Below are 19,296 nucleotides of genomic sequence, written 5' to 3'. Positions count from 1 at the left end.
AGAAAATCAAATAAACCAAACATGAACACAAATGAGAAAATGAAGCTAAATCAGGATTCTGAGTCTCTCGGTTGTTTGTTAACTGAACGGCTCTTTTTTACCAAACATCTGATCACGTGATCAGAGTTCGATCAGCCCACCAATGAGAGAGGAGAAACTAAGTGACGTCACACATCCTTCACTCGGCTTTAACGTCCTTAAGCAAAAGTTTACACACCCCAATTAAGTTCATTATTTAATATAAATCATATAATACAATAACCATATAATCAACCTACAGCTTACATATAGTTAAAGACAAATAAAGTTTTTTAGAATATTGTTTTTATTATGTCCTTTTTAATAGATTTAGAAAATCTTAAATGACTGGACTGTAATTCTACACTTCTCCAGCAGAGGGAGACAAAATGCCATTTCTGTACAGAATCCATGACAACAATTTATTTATTATTTATTTATCAGAATGTTAACGTCATGTTTTACACTTTGGTTACATTCATGACAGGAACGGTAGTTACTCATTACACAAGATTCATCAGTTCACAAGTTTAATATCAAACACAGTCATGGTTAGGTACTGGACTAGTAATCAAAAGGTCACTGGTTCAAGCCCCACCACTGCCAGGTTGCCACTGTTGGGCCCTTGAGCAAGACCCTTAACCCTCAATTGCTTAGACTGTATCACAGGACTGTAAGTCGCTTTGGATAAAAGCATCCACTAAATGCTAAAAATGTAAATGGACAATTTTGTATCTCCAATTTACTTCACTTGCACGTCTTTGTACTGTGGGAGGAAACCCACACAGACACGGGGAGAACATGCAAACTCCACACAGAAAGGACTCGGACCGCCCCACCTGGGAATCAAACCCAGGACCTTCTTGCTGTGAGGCTGCAACAGTGCTACCCACTGAGCCACCATGCTGCCCCACATCCCAATCAAGTTCTATATATAATATAAATCATATAATACAATAACCACATAATCCGCCCACAGCTTTACAGGATTAATAAAGTTTATTTTATTCATTTAATGTATTTATTCTAATTTTTTTTTTAGAATATTTAATAGATTTATAGTCTTAAATGACTGGACTCTAATTCTACATCTTTCCAGCAGAGCGAGACAAAATACTATTTCTGTACAGAATTTTATAATAATAATAATAATAATAATAAAAATACTTTTATAATCATCATTATGTTACTTGTTCGGTCAAGAATCAACGAGAATGTTGTAAACAGTCTAAATGAATTTACAATTCACACAGTCTCATAATAATATAACATGATCACAGTTGTGCACGTTATATAAATTAATTACATCCTTTATTTAAAGTTATTCTCTTTACAATCAGTAATGTGAAAATGAGGTGGAAACATTTACTGACACAAAAAAACAGAATTATTAAAACAAAACAGCATCTAAGAACTTCTAAGAAGCTGTTGTAGACATTTACATTTACATTTACATTTACATTTTCAGCATTTAGCAGACGCTCTTATCCAGAGCGACTTACAGAAGTGCTTCCATAGTGAACATTTCATTCCTTAAGTTTAGATAGACAACAGTCGAAGAACACAACTCTGCTAAAACCTGTTAGAACCAAAGTGCCTTTTATTTTTTTTTTTTTATTTATTTTTTTTTTTAAATGGAAAAGATTGGAATAAAGTGTTAGTAAATAAGTACAAATCAGCCTAAGTGTTTAGTGAAAAGGTGTGTTTTAGACATAAACCTTTATACCAACTAAATTCCTTATTATTACAAAATAAATACAAATGTTAAAAACTACTACTATTAAAGTAATTATTTTTCTCCACGTTGTTTTAATAGCTTACAGTCTGCGGTAGTAAAACTCTACGATTACGATTGGAAGCAGTTATAGCCTAGTGGACTAGTCATCAAAATGGGGTTCAAGCCCCATCACTACCAGGTTGTCACTGTTGGGCCCTTGAGCAAGGCCCTTAAACCTCAATTGCTTAGACTGTATACTGTCACAGTACTGTAAGTCGTTTTGGATAAAATCGTCCGCTAAATGCTAAAAATGTTAATTAATAATGTTAACAAAGTAAAGTTAGTTACTATATGTTTCCAACAGAGGCCGCCAAATAACTAAACATGTCCGCTCCTGCAACTAAAACTTTAAAAACCGCTTTACAATTTCTTGCAAACATTAAAAAAATACATAAAATACATTACATAAAATACACTATCACTAATGTTATCATTATTGTAACTGTTATTTTAGCAAACCTAATAGATTACACTGGTTTCGTTAATGTCAATTCTTCAATTTAAGCGTTTATTATTTCACTGTGTATTTTATTCTGTTATTATTTATATATTTCTACCTACTAAAGTCATTAGTATTATTATTATCACATTTTCCATCGATAATCTACAGCTGGAACAGTAAAGATTCATGTTTCCCGATTTATTCTGGGATTAAAATGATCATTTTCTCATCAGACACTATGCCTTACATCAAATAAGTTCATTTAATTTCTGCACCACTTGATCTGCTCAGCTCATTCTAGTTTTTGAAAAGTGGAAACCTCCAGAAGCATCAACACATCAGCCTTAAACAAGCACAAGCTCATAACGAGAAGTTGAATGCTGAAGCACATAGCATGAAAATGTTTATGTCATCAGTTACAGCACTTACTACTGAGCTCTATGCAACATCAGTACAAGAGCTGTTTATCAGGAGTTTCATAGGCTCCTTTACCAAACGGCTGTACACAAGCCTGAAATCATCAAGCTGGAGGGTTAGCCAGGTGTTATATTTAGTGTATTGTGGGTTTTCATAAATATATGGGTCATAAATATATAGACAACAACCTGGATAATTAATGTAGTGATGCAGAAAGTTCTATAATACCATTTAACTTGGCATGCGACACGGCATCTTAATATTTCATTACTGATTATGATAGACCACAGGTGTGTCCACCTAAATAAGTCTACACCTATTAAAGAGTACAGGGAACAGTGGTCTCTCTTCAAAAGAAAACTCAATCTGTCATCATATGCTGTGAGGAAATTTCTACAGATTGTTAGATACACATGGATATTAACCTAACATAAATTAAAAGCTACTGGTTTCACTGTCCAGAGTCAAGCAAGCTTAAGATCATCATGAGCGAGATGTGTAGAGAAGGCATTCTGCATCTGTTTTTTCTTTGTCCAGGTGATCAGCAACAGACATTAGTAAAGCTTTAATGTGAAGCTGGAGCTTATTTCTGTATGTGTTATTAAAAACCTGCTTGACTGTTGACAGCTTTTTGAATGTTTCAAAACTGTTGACTTCAACTGTGAGTGATTTATTGTAGTTCATACTTCCCAGTCATCTGGCACTTTATAGCCTGAGGGACATTATGGGCGAGTCAAGAAGCTCCGGAACAACACCAGGATACACACACACACACACACACACACATATATATACAGTGTATCACAAAAGTGAGTACACCCCTCACATTTCTGCAAATATTTTATTATATCTTTTCATGGGACAACACTATAGAAATAAAACTTGGATATAACTTAGAGTAGTCAGTGTACAGCTTGTATAGCAGTGTAGATTTACTGTCTTCTGAAAATAACTCAACACACAGCCATTAATGTCTAAATAGCTGGCAACATAAGTGAGTACACCCCACAGTGAACATGTCCAAATTGTTCCCAAAGTGTCAATATTTTGTGTGACCACCATTATTATCCAGCACTGCCTTAACCCTCCTGGGCATGGAATTCACCAGAGCTGCACAGGTTGCTACTGGAATCCTCTTCCACTCCTTCATGATGACATCACGGAGCTGGTGGATGTTAGACACCTTGAACTCCTCCACCTTCCACTTGAGGATGCGCCACAGGTGCTCAATTGGGTTTAGTCCATCACCTTTACCTTCAGCTTCCTCAGCAAGGCAGTTGTCATCTTGGAGGTTGTGTTTGGGGTCGTTATCCTGTTGGAAAACTGCCATGAGGCCCAGTTTTCGAAGGGAGGGGATCATGCTCTGTTTCAGAATGTCACAGTACATGTTGGAATTCATGTTTCCCTCAATGAACTGCAGCTCCCCAGTGCCAGCAACACTCATGCAGCCCAAGACCATGATGCTACCACCACCATGCTTGACTGTAGGCAAGATACAGTTGTCTTGGTACTTCTCACCAGGGCGCCGCCACACATGCTGGACACCATCTGAGCCAAACAAGTTTATCTTGGTCTCGTCAGACCACAGGGCATTCCAGTAATCTATGTTCTTGGACTGCTTGTCTTCAGCAAACTGTTTGCTGGCTTTCTTGTGCGTCAGCTTCCTTCTGGGATGACGACCATGCAGACCGAGTTGAAGCAGTGTGCGGCGTATGGTCTGAGCACTGACAGGCTGACCTCCCACGTCTTCAACCTCTGCAGCAATGCTGGCAGCACTAATGTGTCTATTTTTTAAAGCCAACCTCTGGATATGACGCCGAACACGTGGACTCAACTTCTTTGGTCGACCCTGGCGAAGCCTGTTCCGAGTGGAACCTGTCCTGGAAAACCGCTGTATGACCTTGGCCACCATGCTGTAGCTCAGTTTCAGGGTGTTAGCAATCTTCTTATAGCCCAGGCCATCTTTGTGGAGAGCAACAATTCTATTTCTCACATCCTCAGAGAGTTCTTTGCCATGAGGTGCCATGTTGAATATCCAGTGGCCAGTATGAGAGAATTGTACCCAAAATACCAAATTTAACAGCCCTGCTCCCCATTTACACCTGGGACCTTGACACATGACACCAGGGAGGGACAACGACACATTTGGGCACAATTTGGACATGTTCACTGTGGGGTGTACTCACTTACTGTATGTTGCCAGCTATTTAGACATTAATGGCTGTGTGTTGAGTTATTTTCAGAAGACAGTAAATCTACACTGCTATACACGCTGTACACTGACTACTCTAAGTTATATCCAAGTTTCATGTCTATAGTGTTGTCCCATGAAAAGATATAATGAAATATTTGCAGAAATGTGAGGGGTGTACTCACTTTTGTGATACACTGTATATATATACAATACAAATTGGACAGGATGCAAATCCATCACTCACTTAATTACTAAGTCACCCAGATTCAACACTTGTGCTCACTTTGTAGCCCCCATGTTATCTGCTATAAAGACCACTGATATTTATTAAATGAATTAAATAAATATTTATCTATTTTCATCAACCAGAATCTTTGGGCGCAAGGCATGAACACACCGTAAAAGTCCTGCCAATCTATTGCAGGGCTTTGGCCACCCTCTGTCCCATTCCAGAAATAACCTACATAGTGTCTCTGTAGCTGCTCGGTATGTGTGTGTATGTGTGTAAAACTGTGCGTGCATATAACAGTGAGTGTGTGTGTGTGTGTGTGTGTGTGTGTGTGTGTGTGTGTGTGTGTGTGTGTGTGTGTAAAAGTGTGCATGTGTATAAGAGTGAGAGTGTGTGTCCTGTACGTTTATTATCTGTATCCTGGTGATACCTGGGGGCAGGTTTCTCTTTCTCTCGCTCATTTGTTTAAACTAACATGTTCCTGAATAGATTCTAAGTGAGGGTCTTTAAACTCCCCCATTAAAACATTTAACATCTCAACACATTAACACTATCAGGACGAGAAAATAACAGTTATTCACAGTTTACACAACGTGCACAGCTTTATACTAACATGCTTTTACTAATAGTTCCTGTGGTTTTGGAACAGTTTGGAGAACATATCAACTTTCATTTTCCACAGTGTCTGCAGTAAATGTCTATCTTTTTAAAGAATTTGATTTATTCATCATTATTATTTTAAGTACTTTATCTTGACCAGGGTCACTGTGAGACTGACACCACCCAGAAACAAAGGGTACAAGAAGGAAATAGCCCTTGTACTGGATTCAATTCTTCCTGTATCAAAAGCAAAATTTAAATGAATATGTGAGGTCATCTGTCTATTGACTGAAGCTGCAGTTTAATTTGTGTCATGTTTTGATTAATGATCTGTGACAAACAGTAACAATCAAACAAGGGGGCTAATACTTTTCACAGCTCTGTATATTCAGATTAAAGCTGCCACAACCACCACGTTGTGTCATGTTTATTTTTCCCTTCAGTAAAGACTCTAATGACGACAGTTATTGGTCAAAAAATGACCAAGCATTTGCATCCCTAATTACACACCCTATAGACATTGTCCACAAAGTTTAGGATCAGGCATGTCAAAGTGAGGAGAATACAGGAACCGACTCCTGGGTGGAGGGTTTTTTAAGGGGCCTGGACAAAATATTTGCATACCTAAGAGATAGTTGGAGCCCACACAGACTGCGTTTGCATACAGCCCAAAACTGCAGGTCACACCCCTGCAATGGACAAAGCAGCTAAGATGGTTTTCTGCTGATAGAACCTGATAAAGAAACAACTGCTACATAATTCGGGGTAAAGTATGTGGACACCCTTACTAATTACTGAGCTCAGGTGTTTAGGCCACACTCATTACTAACAGGAGTATAAAATTCTTTATAAAACATACAGTATATGCTGTACCTTCAACTTCATGCCAACAATTTGGGTCCCTTCCTGTTCCAGTATGACTGTCCCACAAATACTTTCCCAAATCTTGTGGAAAAACCTTCCCATTAAAAGTGGAGCCACAGGGTTGGAACAACTTCATATCAATGCTTTTTGTTTTGGTTACCAGTGTCCACATACACATGGTCAAGTGTCCACATACTTTAACCTACATAGTGTATGTGAGTCTGGCTGGAGTTTTAGATTTTTACTTGATAAGCTTTCACAGGAGGAAGTGATTGAGCCACGCCCTGAGCTGTAAAAAAATTGACATAAGCCAAAAGTCTGAAGCACAACATCCAAGTTTATCAACACCAACACAACATCATAATGATCACAAATGTCTTTCAGGAATGAACAGTTCCAAAAATGACCGAAAACCTAAGACGGCAGACAGTTTCTTTTGCATGTGTATGTAAATGTTTGACTGTTATGCAAGTACTGACTGGTTTGTGGTGGGATGTTAGAGCATCGTTGGGAGATTAGGAGGATCTACTTCACAGTCTGAACACCACAAACACCTAGTCATTTCACGTCAGTACACCATCATTGCTTTGCAATAATACAATAGTTTTCTACCAGATAGGTCAGCTTTCTCCAATGCCCTCTGTTTCATGTCGCTTGTAGCAGATTACTCCCTAAAAATGCAATTTTGTTATGCTGTCAATCCAGCTAATTCTTGGTTTTCCTTGTCTTCTGAGTCCTTTCATAACACTGCCTTCAATGTTGTCAGCTCATCACATCATTTTCCAGCCTGGACTGTAGATGATCAGTCAGTGTATTAAATAAAAAGATGAGCAGCAATGTTATGCAGAATGTGTTTGTTTATCGTTGGAACTCAATTAAAGATCAAACCATTTTAATAAAGGAAATTCAGCTAACTCAAAAGGGTTCACTAACTTTTTCCTGCACATATTGGCGGTTGGGGTTAGGTGAGAGGGTTTTTGGAAAGTTTGTTCACCCAGGTACAGAGATAAAGGGGCAGATGGGGCAGTTTATTCATTAGCCATGTGATCAAACACACACCATGTTCGGTAAGAGGAGGACCAAACATCGATCTGAACTTTAGCACAATTTATGTTTCAATAATGAAACATAAACGGTGTCATGATGAATATTAATTATTATTATTAATTACTCTTTATTCCACGTTACTCTGCACCCTTCTGTAGTTCCAGTCACATTGGAAAATGAAGACGCCTTCATCAAGGTACAAAGTTTAAATCATGGAATTTATTTGTATATTTGATTTTATACACCTGTTGGCTGTGAGTGTGGCTAAAACATCTAAACTAAAAATAGGAGGGTGTCCACATACTTTTGGTTATATAGTGTAGAACCACCAGCTCTGTTTCTGAGATGCTTGCACTGATAAGCCTGTAGTTTTATCCATCTAGTATATAGTATACACTGATCAGCCATAACATTAAAATTGAAGTTCTACAATTACTGACTGTAGTCCATCTATTTCTCTTCTTTTTAACCTGCTTTTACCATGTTCTTCAATGGTCAGGACCCCCACAGGACCACCACAGGACCACTACAGAGTAGGTATTATTTAAGTGGTGGATCATTCTCAGCACTGCAGTGACACTGACATGGTGGTGGTGTGTTAGTGTGTGTTGTGCTGGTATGAGTGGATAAGACACAGCAGCGCTGATGGAGTTTAATACCCACTCTGTAGTGGTCCTGTGGGGGTCCCGACCATTAAAGAACAGCATGAAAGGGGGCTAACAAAGCATGCAGAGAAACAGATGGACTACAGTCAGTAATTGTAGAACTACAAAGTGCTTTTATATGGTAAGTGGAGCTGATAAAATAGACAGTGAGTGTAGAAACAAGGAGGTGGTTTTGATGTTATGGCTGAGTGTATAATATCATGTTTACAGAATTGTGCCTCCTCCTGGATGTCACCATAGGTGGCACTGAAACATCATGCAGCACATGGGTTAAATCCTCTCCTCTGGTCACTGCGGTATGTTACATGAATTTTCTTTGGGTGCTCCAGACATCCTCCTACTTCAAAAAAAATATTCCAGTATGTGTGCTGGCTATTCTATAACATCTCTAGATATACCTAAGTAAGTGTACAGTGCCTAACCAAGACAAAGCACTTACTGAAGATGACTAAATGAATGAGGGTTCTGCAGGTTCACTGACTGTACACTCCAGCCTAGGACAATAGAAGGACTATCCAAAGTAGGACACAATCCAAAGTATCAAAACTGTACATGTTAAAAACATTTAAAATTGACCAAGTCAAAATAAATTGAAAAGTGGGTCAGTATGACCAAGTGAATCAGGGGGTGGGACTGTGAGTCTCGGCTCTTATCGATTCTCGTCCTTGGCCCTGTAACACCTGTGGCAGAGCAATTCATTAACCAGAACTTCCTGCTAGTTCCCGTTCCCGTCCACACACATGCATTGGTGTGCAGGGTGAGGCTTGCCCACGCTAAATAGTCATCGGAGTCTGGTTCTGCAGGACGTTCTGTAGAACAATGACATCAGGGCAGAAATTATCTCCAATCTATGCTACATCATGATGGAGGAATAGGTGGACCAGAACTACATCATAAGACACCTTGTTTTTGTCTTCTCATTATCTACACCTCGAGGATGCCTTATACACAGGCTGCATCCCAAATCACATAGTGTACAAAAAAGCACAACACCTGAATCTTCCTCTACTGCCACACCCATCAATATAATACGTAATATGGGGAGTTCACAGGTCTGCCTGATTTTTATTTTTCCTTTTATAAGGTAAAGATCAGCATTTTGCAGTACCAGAGGTGTATCCTTCCTCAAACTCTTTCTTGCTGAGGTTACAGTATTAAGTACACTACATAGTAAATAGTATGTGGTTTGAGAAATAGCCCTTTAGCTCAGCAGTGGAAGCAGCACCTCTCTATTTTATGGATGCACTAGTCCACTACAGCTGAGATCTCAAGTTAGAATCTCTCAGTTCTCCTCAACCAACACTGGGGATGGTCCAAGCGGCAAGAGAACTGGCGAGCAATAGTGGAACTGTCAATAATCAGGGGATCACTGTATTAAACAGTGGCTGACCTCACTTATTCCCACAGGCACACTCCAAACTCTTGTGGAAAGCCTTTTCAGATACGAGTAGGCTGTTCTAGGCACAAAAGAGGGCAAACACCACATTAATGCTCATGGTTTTAGAATGGAATGTCCAACAAGCTCATGGGTAAGATGTCCATATTCTTTTGGCCATACAGAGTCTTAAAATAAATTTCTGATGCATGATAGTTTATCTGAATGAAGTTTATCTTATTAAAGTAAAGTATTGGAACTCCATGGTAACATGTGATGTTTATCAAACAGGCTTTCAGAATCTATTTCACTGGGAGCTTTTGTTCCTGAAGGAACATTGTGTGTGTGTGTGTGTGTGTGTGTTAGCTTTAACTGGGTGGAGCTCAGACACACTGTTACAGGGAACTCTACCTGCACTCAGGTCTGACCAATCATTAATGTCGGTGGTATGTGGGTGTGTGTTTGTGTGTGTGTGTGTGTGTGTTATCAGGGTGAAGGGAACCTCACTAGCAAAGCATCACTTAGTGAGACTCCTGTACCCCTTGGGCAGTGTTCCAGTAGGTGTGTTGTCTTTGGTGTTGGAGAACGGAGCAGGTCCCATAAACCAGGGGTTTTTTTTAACCCTGGGTTGCGACGGATTTTAACAGGCCCATAAACGAAAACTTGTATGCAAACGCGCCCTTGTGGAGGGAATAAGATGCATTTTTGTGTTGCCAGGGTCGTGTAAAACATCATAGACAAAATGTTGGTCGCTTGGAAAATAGTTTGAAAAATGCTGCCATAAACCATATTATGACTACTGATTACGTTTGTATAATTGACTACAGCTGCTGACTTCTCTGTGTCCATATTAATAGGGCTAGTTTGACTAAACCCATCTCAAAGTACTGTGTGTCCAGGTCATGAGGAAAATCCCAACTATTATCTAATAGTGAGGAGATATTTTGTCTGAATGGTAAATTTTTGTTAAATTGACACAACAGGTGAGATCCTCACTTGCACAGCTGGCCCTTAACCTATGGTGATGTAAAGCATGCTTGACTGTGGAAGACCCGGATATTTATATCATATTTCCGTTGGTTCTGGAATAAAACACGCTTGTCTGATCTGAATGAGCTCAACCATCTGCTCGTCAGCAGAGTAAATATAACCACAATACTACAATATCCTCCACCTGTACCTCTCCAACACCCACCCACCTACTCCAAATCCCTCTGTGTGTGTGTGTGTGTGTGTGTGTGTGTGTGTGTGGAGGAGTCGGCTATTGTAGGTGTGTTTGGAGATTTAGCCTCCACCTCAATTCTGATAAGACCTGAGCAGCTTAGATTGAAACCATTTTAACAAGAGCTTTAAAAGCTTCAAACACACACACACACACACACACACACACACACACACACACACTTCAAAGGAAATGAAGTAATACATCTATGTGCAAAAATATTTGCCTCAGTTATTTAGTATATTTGTCACACTAAATGGTTTTTGATTGTCCACCAAGATGATTTTATATCAGAAGAACTTGAATAAAAAACCAAAACCACATTTGTTTAAAATTATCCGGCCCATGTATCAGCATCTTTACCAGCACTGACTGCATCTAAAAACTTTCTATGTGAATCTTTCACGTCACTCTGGAGGAATTTTAGCTTCACTCTTCTTCATCAATCCTGCTTTAAATCAGACCACTTTTAGGGTCTCACCAGGTCACAACATCTCTACTGGCTTCTAGTCAGAACTTTAATCTGGCTACCCAAAATTTTCATCCTGTCTTCCTTTTAGACGTTCGATGCTGGACCTACTTTTGTATTTAGGATCTCTGTCCTGATGAGGAACCCAATTACACCTCAGCATCAGCTCATGGACAGATGAACTTGATGAACAATGGAATTCATCATTAACAAGGTCCGTGCCCTGATGGAGCAAAGCACTTCTACACTTCTTTACTTCATTTTTTGAAATGATTTGTGATTTTCTGGATGAGTTGTCACTAAGCTCCTAAATAAACTTTAGCAGGCAGAAAACTCCCAATCACATTTTAAGATCTCCTGAAAATCTGTAGACTGAACCAGAACTGTCTCGGCCCAGTTAAATAAGTACTATATTAAATGTAATAGTCTTGAATTACAGCCCTTATCATTAAAGAACTACACTTTGGGATGAAACTACATGTGAGAAGCTCGAAGTGAACAGTTCAGGTTTAATATTGGCATTTGTTTCTGTAGAGGCTGCTCTTTATGTCAATGGGTTAATGGGTAACTGCAGGACGTCCATGACGAAACGTTGACATTTCCCTCGGATTATTCACTCCTCTTTTGTTCCTGAAGCCGAGTGTTTGCTCTTGGCCGGGTGGAGCTCAGGGCAGGGAGATAGGTGGCGGTAATGATGGTTGTGGGGAGGAGGGGGGGTCTGATGGATATGAATGGTGTTTACTCAGTGCAATGGGGTCTTAACGTCTCAAATGACAAAACAGCACTCAATAGCATGTTGGAAGCGACAAGGTAATAATAATCAGTCCTGAAACCAAAAGCAAAACAAGACCAGGAACTATATCAACCAAAAGCAGGACAAAACAGTTTGGCATGTTCTTACCATGTTTATGTGGGATCTCTCCCAGCAAATCCCCGAAACATGCAAAGCTTGGAGTGGCTGCCCCGAGATGCGAGTAAATGAGTGACTGTGGGAGTATTTAAAGCCCTGGGTTTGGACTGATCCCTGCCTTGCTCCCAGTTGCCTGACCAGAATGAAGTGGTTAGAGAAAAATAATGAAATAACTGACATCCCCATGTCCCAAAAACATCCAGAAGGTGGATTGACTGCTCTTAATTGCACATGGGCCCAAAAATCTGAGGAGGGTGCCTCAGTGGCTTGGTGGGTAGCACTGTCGCCTCCCAGCGAGAAGGTTTTGTATTCGATTCCCAGGTGGAGCAGTCCACCTCCTTTCTGTGTGGAGTATGCATGTTCTCCCCATGTCTACGTGGGTTTCCTCCATGTGTATGCCCTGTAATAAACCGGCAACCAGGGTGTTTCCTGCCTTTTGCTCAGTAAATCGAACCCACCACAACCATGAATAGTATAAAAGGAGGTGCTAAAACAGACGATGATTAAATAAATGTATAAATGTATATAAAAGGAGGAACATATATCAGCAGTAGGACTAACTAATCTTACTGAAAGTTTGGTGACCTGGTGAAATAAATGCTGTAGGTGTGAATGAGTGAGTGAATGGGTGGTGATGGTTGATGGAGACTCACTGAGAGTCTAGTCAGGATAAAGTCCTGGTTAAAGATGAAGTGATGTTTGTATAAAACAGAAGGTGTCGGAGTGTGAGCAGCAGAACCCAACAGTACTGAGTACTGAACTCCACAGGATGTTTTTTACTCCCAATTTCTGTTTATTCACCTATTTCTGTCCACCAGTCACACCACTTTATTCTCTCTCTCTCTCTCTCTCTCTCTCTCTCTCTCTCTCTCTCTCTCTCTCTCTCTCTCTCTCTCTCTGTATGTATGTAGGTTTGTGAGTTGGTGTGTGTGTAGTTGTGTGAAAACTGTATGTTTATTTGTTCTTAATGGTCAAACCTTCACCATATAGCTAATTCAGTCTCTTAACCACCAAGAGGACAGAAGTTACTAAACAGAACAAAACAGGCCTTCACACACACACACACACACACACGTGTAGTTTTCATTGCCAAGTGACCTGTTCAGTACCTAAGTACCCATGCCAAATTTGGCGACCCTTTTTGTCGAGCGACGAAATAAACAGCAGAGCTTATTTGTATTTGTAAGACCTGAGGGACTTTGATAAGGACCAGATCATTATGATCAAATGACTGGGTTGTAAGTACCGACCGACAGTGGTCCTCTGACAGGTTGCTGGGCAGCCAAGACTCATAGATGCCAGAGAATATGAAGGCTGTGGCATCTGGTATGGACCAACAGAATGATTTTAATCCTGGTGATGAGGTAAATGTGTCAGACCACACAGTGCATCGAACCTCTCTGTGTATGGGGCAGCAGAGTCACAGAAAGCACCTACAATATTCATGCAAGTATTAGAACTGAATGTTGGTGCAACAGAAGGAGGATGACTGATTCGAGATCGTGTGGACGGACAGACACATGTTTATCATTTACTGGAGGAAGAGGTGGAACCAGGAAGGACTGCAGAATAATCCAGCTCACAATGTGCAGAAGTACCTGCTGGTAACGTCCTTCAGAGTCTTGGCTCATCCCTGTATCTGTGTCCAACATATAAAAATGATTCATATCATCAAAGAATAATTAGATGTTTTTACAATGTTTGCATTTATATTTTTTGTATTTAACTTTTTATTCAGTTGAAAATGTTTTACATAAAATACTGACATCTAAACCCCAATTTCTGAAAAAGTTGTGTTTTGTTAATCGCAATAAAAAGAGGAGAATAATAGTTAATTCCCCTAAAAATAGAGAATTAATATCTGTTAACTCTATTAAAAATGGATTGGATTGGGGGATGTTTTGTTAAATACAATAAAAAGAAGATAATATTAGTTGATTCTCCTAAAAATAAAAAATAAATATCTGTTAATTCTATTAAAAAAAGATTGTTTTGTTTCTTTCACAGACGGTAAATTTTAGAGCTTGATTTAATGTGGAAGGGAAAAAAACGTCAAACTTACCAAAGTAGTTTTATTTTTGGTAGAACTTTGGGAAGGGGGGGGTTGTCTACCATATTTCTTCTGTTTATCAAACCTTTTTTTGGTATCCACCTGGTCCTCATTTGAATAAAGTACACAGCTCGGTTACGGGAATGGCCAAAGAAAACCAACGCTTTCCTTCATCCCTTCATCCATCTCTGACTTCTTCTTCTCTTTTTTTTTTTTTTTACAAAAACACGCCTCACGAATGTTGCATTTTAAAAGGTTTTTAATTTGTACTCAAAGCCTCTGGCACCTACGGAACAGCCAGCGGGGAAGAAGGCGGCTAAATATAAATGGCAAAAAGGTAGCTTTGTGAGGAGAGTCGGGGGAAACTTTCGCTAGGAAAGGGGCCGAGGGGCCGAAATTTTTTACCCTCTATGAAAGAAATGATTGTCGAACCTCCTCCAGAGCCAGGAAAGCTAACCAGCTCTGGTTTAGGCGCGAAGCTGGGACGAGAGGAAAGACAAAACAAACACTGAATTTACTTTCCAAACAACTTACATCACACAAAATCAAAGACTATACAGATAAATTACTTTAATTGAGAGCTAAAACAAGATAAACACAGAACTTGGGTTCAGCGTATCTTACATCACTCGCTATTAACAAAAATGTAAAATATGAAAATGTAAATAGAGGAGGGCGAGGACAAGGGCGAGAGTGAGGTAGACAGGAGGTAGAGGGGTGCATTTTTGGCCAGACTTCATTGAGAAAGCAGCATTCAGCATCAGGTTGTTTGTTTTTTTTAGCGAAAGATGGAAGTTCACCACCAAAATGCAGTAAATAAATGAAGGGCACCACCATCTAAAAATAGAGATATCCATTCATAGTTAACGGCAAAGGGTTAGATTTGGTTAGGGATGATGGGAACACGGCTGCACTAAATTTTAGGATTGTTGAAACAGCAACCAACATTTGGTCTTTTACTGGAGGGTAAAGTATTTTTTTCGGTTATTAAATAAATATAAAATTTTATAAGAACGCTAATGCACACAAAAATTGCATCAAATATTTACACCCCATGTTATTAAAAAACTCATACTGATCAACTAAGAACAAAATGGTTCTCCTGATGTGGCAACATCTGATTTCATGTTAAGCTGCTTTGCTTAGCTTTTACATACCTGGCAACCCTGTGTTGAAATAAAAGTGCCTGTTAAAACTAAAATTCCTAAAATCAGAGCGACTCATGACACACACTCACCAATTTTCTGTCCTGAACAAATTGGTTCTCAGAAATGCATTTTGGTTGGTGTAAAGCAAACTAAATTTAAACTTTTCAAATCATTTTTTATTATTTCTCTATTATGTTCTAAACCTTCATCTCTCATGTCAAAACCTCTAGAATGTCGGGAACTGAGTATATTTAGCTATAATTTAATCTTTATTTAACCTCAAAGCCACTTACATGTCTTATAAACTGTTTTCTCTAAACCTTCATCTCTCATGTCATACCTTAAATGTACTATACAAGATATAAATTCATTTATTGTAAATCACCCAAAATATCCCAAAACATCTCAGTAGCACCAGGCTACATATTTCACCCTCAGTAGTACATCTACAAATTTAGCATTACAGTAAGCAGCGCTAGCTAGCATTAGTAGATAACATTAAACGTTTGTTGACATTTCACAACCTAAATATTAATCATTCATTTTTACCTCTGCAGTTCATTCTGTTCATGTCAGATTCTGATCCTACCATGTACGTGTTGCAGCAGAAATAAAAATTCGTCAAACCAACCATGTATTTCCAGTCTTCCACTGTTTCGTATTGCGAACCTGTGCCATCTGTAGCCTCGGAATCCTGCTCTTGTCTCAAAGGAGTGAAATAGATTAGGTTATTTAGTCAGTTAGTACAGCAGCTCAAGATACATTAAAGCAAAACGCATTAAAGTACACAAGTACATCACTATGTGATTTATTAAATAGAATAATAAATGTAGTATGTAATATAAAAAAGTGTCATGCAGTACAAATTATTGAATGGAATATGTAATATGTAATATACTGAATCTGATGTGGTCTTCAGCTCAAACTGCTCTTTTGACCTCCCGCATCAACAAGACATTTCTGCCTGCAGAACTGCCACTTACTGGATGTTTTTTGTCAGTTCTGTGCAAACTGAGACTGTTGTGGTGAAAATCCCAGGTGGTCAGAAGCAATTTCTGACAAATTTGAACCAGCTCATCTGATACCAACAACCATGCCACACTCTGTCACTCAGATCAGATTTTTCTTCATTCTGATGTTTGATGTGGAGATTAACTGAAGCTTCTGACTCTTAATGATGGCTAAATGACGGTTAACTGATGGCTAAACGCTGATTTTTATTAAGTGCTTTTGAAATGCTGTGAATCCTCATCAGATGTATGATTACTGATGATCTGAGGATTTATTAGGACAGGAGGGCCATGGTAAATGTGTACAGAATAATGATAATACAGCAGTGTAGAACTGAGGAGTGTCTGGGTCGCTTCAGGTGTGTCAGTGTCCTACAGATCAGCCATAAAACTGTGTTTATGTTTGTGTTGTAACTGACTTCCTGTCTGATTCTTCTGCAGATCAAACTCCGTTTCCTCAGCGTGCAGTGCTGATGTAACAATGTGTTACGAGCAGACTGATTTTTATTATACCATCAGCAGGAGTGAGAAATATGTCTACGGAATATAAATAATAAATAATAATACACTCACATTTCTTACAGCGGAGTTAATCTGAATTTATACAATCTTTATTTTGAACGAAATGCTTAATTCTTTTTCATGTGCTTAATGTTTCTTTGTGTCACTGAAAGAACACAGAACGGGTCACCATGAACATGTCAGTTTATTAAATGAGCCTGCTAAAGCAACTCTGGTCATCACGGCAACTGGAAAAATGGAAAGATGGAAGGTCAAGGAGCATCAACAGCTCAGCAATAAAGCCACATGATAACACCACCTTTCCTTGGTTGTGGCCCTCACTACTAATTCCAAACTGCCTCTGGAACCAGTGTAATCACAAGAACTGTTTATCAGAGGCCTTATACTGTAGATCTGGTTTTCATGACCAACTGGCTGCCAGCTTTGATCTGACTGATGCTCTTGTGGATAAATGGAAGTGAATCCCTGCAGTCATTTCCCAGAGGAGTGAAGGCTGCTGTAGCAGTAAAGCAGCACAGATGTGTGTGTATGGTTGTGGAGTTGAAGGTGTGTGTAAGTGTATGTGTGTGTAAATGTTTGTGTGTGTGTAGGTGTGTGTATGGGTTTGTGTGTGTATGTGTTTATGTGCATGTGTATGTCTGTTTGTAGGTGCGTGTTCGTATGTGTGAATTTGTGTGTTGGTGTGTGTGTGTCTGTCTGTTTGTGTGCACACGTGTGTGTGTGTGTTTATTATTGATCAATCCCAGATCAATCGTTCTTTTTTTCCTTCAGTAAAATAATCATGTTGTATTTCTCTCAGTGCTGATCAGATGCCGAGTTCACCTCACCTACAGCACCAACATGGTCAAAGTCCATGTTCTTATCTCCAAAACACACACAGACACACACACACGCTCACACACTGTGTGACCTGATGAAAACACCACACCTGAAGCTCAGTCCTCCAGTTGTGAGTGTGTTTGTGCAGTTTTACACAAACTGACCCAGTTCTGATTGAAACCAGCACACCTGTCCCGATGAGGAACAACACGAGGTGTGGGACTCAAAAAATGCATCAGAAAATGAAGATTAATATCAACATGTCATCACTACACTCTATATTTACTTGTTCTTGTGATTAAAGGTGCAGGAAGTACATTTTGGTTGTTATGAGATGAACTGCAGCAGCTGTGTAGTTTGACTGTGTAGTGTGACTGTGTAGTGTATTATACCAGGGTTCTTCAAAAAGGTTCCGCATTTTTTTAAACTCTATTTATTAGGAATTTTAAAAACAAATGACATCACTTTCTGATGCATTTGTCCCAGCGTCGTACCAACTTTTTAATGCCATCAGCAAAAAAACGTTTTTGGTTGAGTGTGTAGCCACTGATGCTGCGCTGCTTTCACATCATCATCACATGAAAATCTTCTTTCCCTTAAAGCTTCTTTGAGTGTCCAAAAAGGGGGATATCAGATAGCACTAAATCCAGACTATAAGCGTCTCTCAGTCTTTCCCCACCCTCACCATGTCCAACCAAAATATAGAAGTGCGGAAACTTTTTGAAGATCCCACATATAAAGATGCTGGCATTTAGCCAAGGATTCTGCCATGTTTGCGTTTGTGACAAGTAAAGATCTTGGGGGAGTGTCAATAACGTGACCAACAGGAGAATTTTAAAATATAAACAACTTGCTTTTATCAGTTATTTAGTTTTATTGTGTCTCCATCGTACTACTGTGTACAGAGGTACATGAGGTCCATAAGGACATGGTTTGACCAGGTCTGACCATAGGAATTCTTATCCAGCATCATTGTTTGACTTTGAGATGTACTGGGGTTCAATAATAAAATATATACTGTCCAAAAATATGTGCACACCAATCAATGAACGTGTTGGACGGTCCAAAACCATTAATATTAACATTAATGTGGCAGTAAAGTCGAGTTGTTTCCACTCTTCCATAAAGGCTTTTGAAGTGTGTTTGAAACTAATGTTTAAGGCATGGCTCATAATCAGTGTTCCAATTCATCCCACAGAGCCCTGAATGTAATTACGTTCCTACACTCTGAACCATGTCTTTATGAAACTCACTTTGTGGAAAGGGACAGTGTAACCGGGAAGTTCCCCAAACAGTTGCCACAAATTTATAAGCATATCATTTATTTTATGACATCGATTGTATACAGTTGGTAGCAATGGGTGTGGCTGACATACCTAAACTCATTAATTAGAAGGGGTGTCCATATACCTTTGGTCAAACTGTTTGGAATAAACTGATAACAGAGTGTCAGTTATAAATTAAAAAAGTACAGTAAGGTAAAATTAAGGTGTGAATGGAATCTCTGGAGGGATTTTG

The 19,296-nt window shown here is 39.2% G+C and overlaps 1 long non-coding RNA gene across 1 annotated transcript; it reads left to right on the top strand.

Annotated features, from left to right (window-relative positions):
• The first annotated feature begins 7,679 nt into the window (after positions 1-7,679).
• LOC134323695 (uncharacterized) lies at positions 7,680-16,972 on the top strand. The gene is made up of 3 exons (XR_010014081.1): positions 7,680-7,784; positions 11,411-11,533; positions 16,879-16,972. It is a non-coding gene; the product is annotated as an uncharacterized LOC134323695 (long non-coding RNA).
• The last annotated feature ends 2,324 nt before the right edge of the window (positions 16,973-19,296 follow it).

Source organism: Trichomycterus rosablanca, chromosome 11 (assembly GCF_030014385.1).
Source record: "Trichomycterus rosablanca isolate fTriRos1 chromosome 11, fTriRos1.hap1, whole genome shotgun sequence".
Taxonomy (NCBI): domain Eukaryota; kingdom Metazoa; phylum Chordata; class Actinopteri; order Siluriformes; family Trichomycteridae; genus Trichomycterus; species Trichomycterus rosablanca.
Note: the sequence above shows the minus strand (reverse complement) of the source record. Positions and strands in the feature narration are given on the sequence as shown.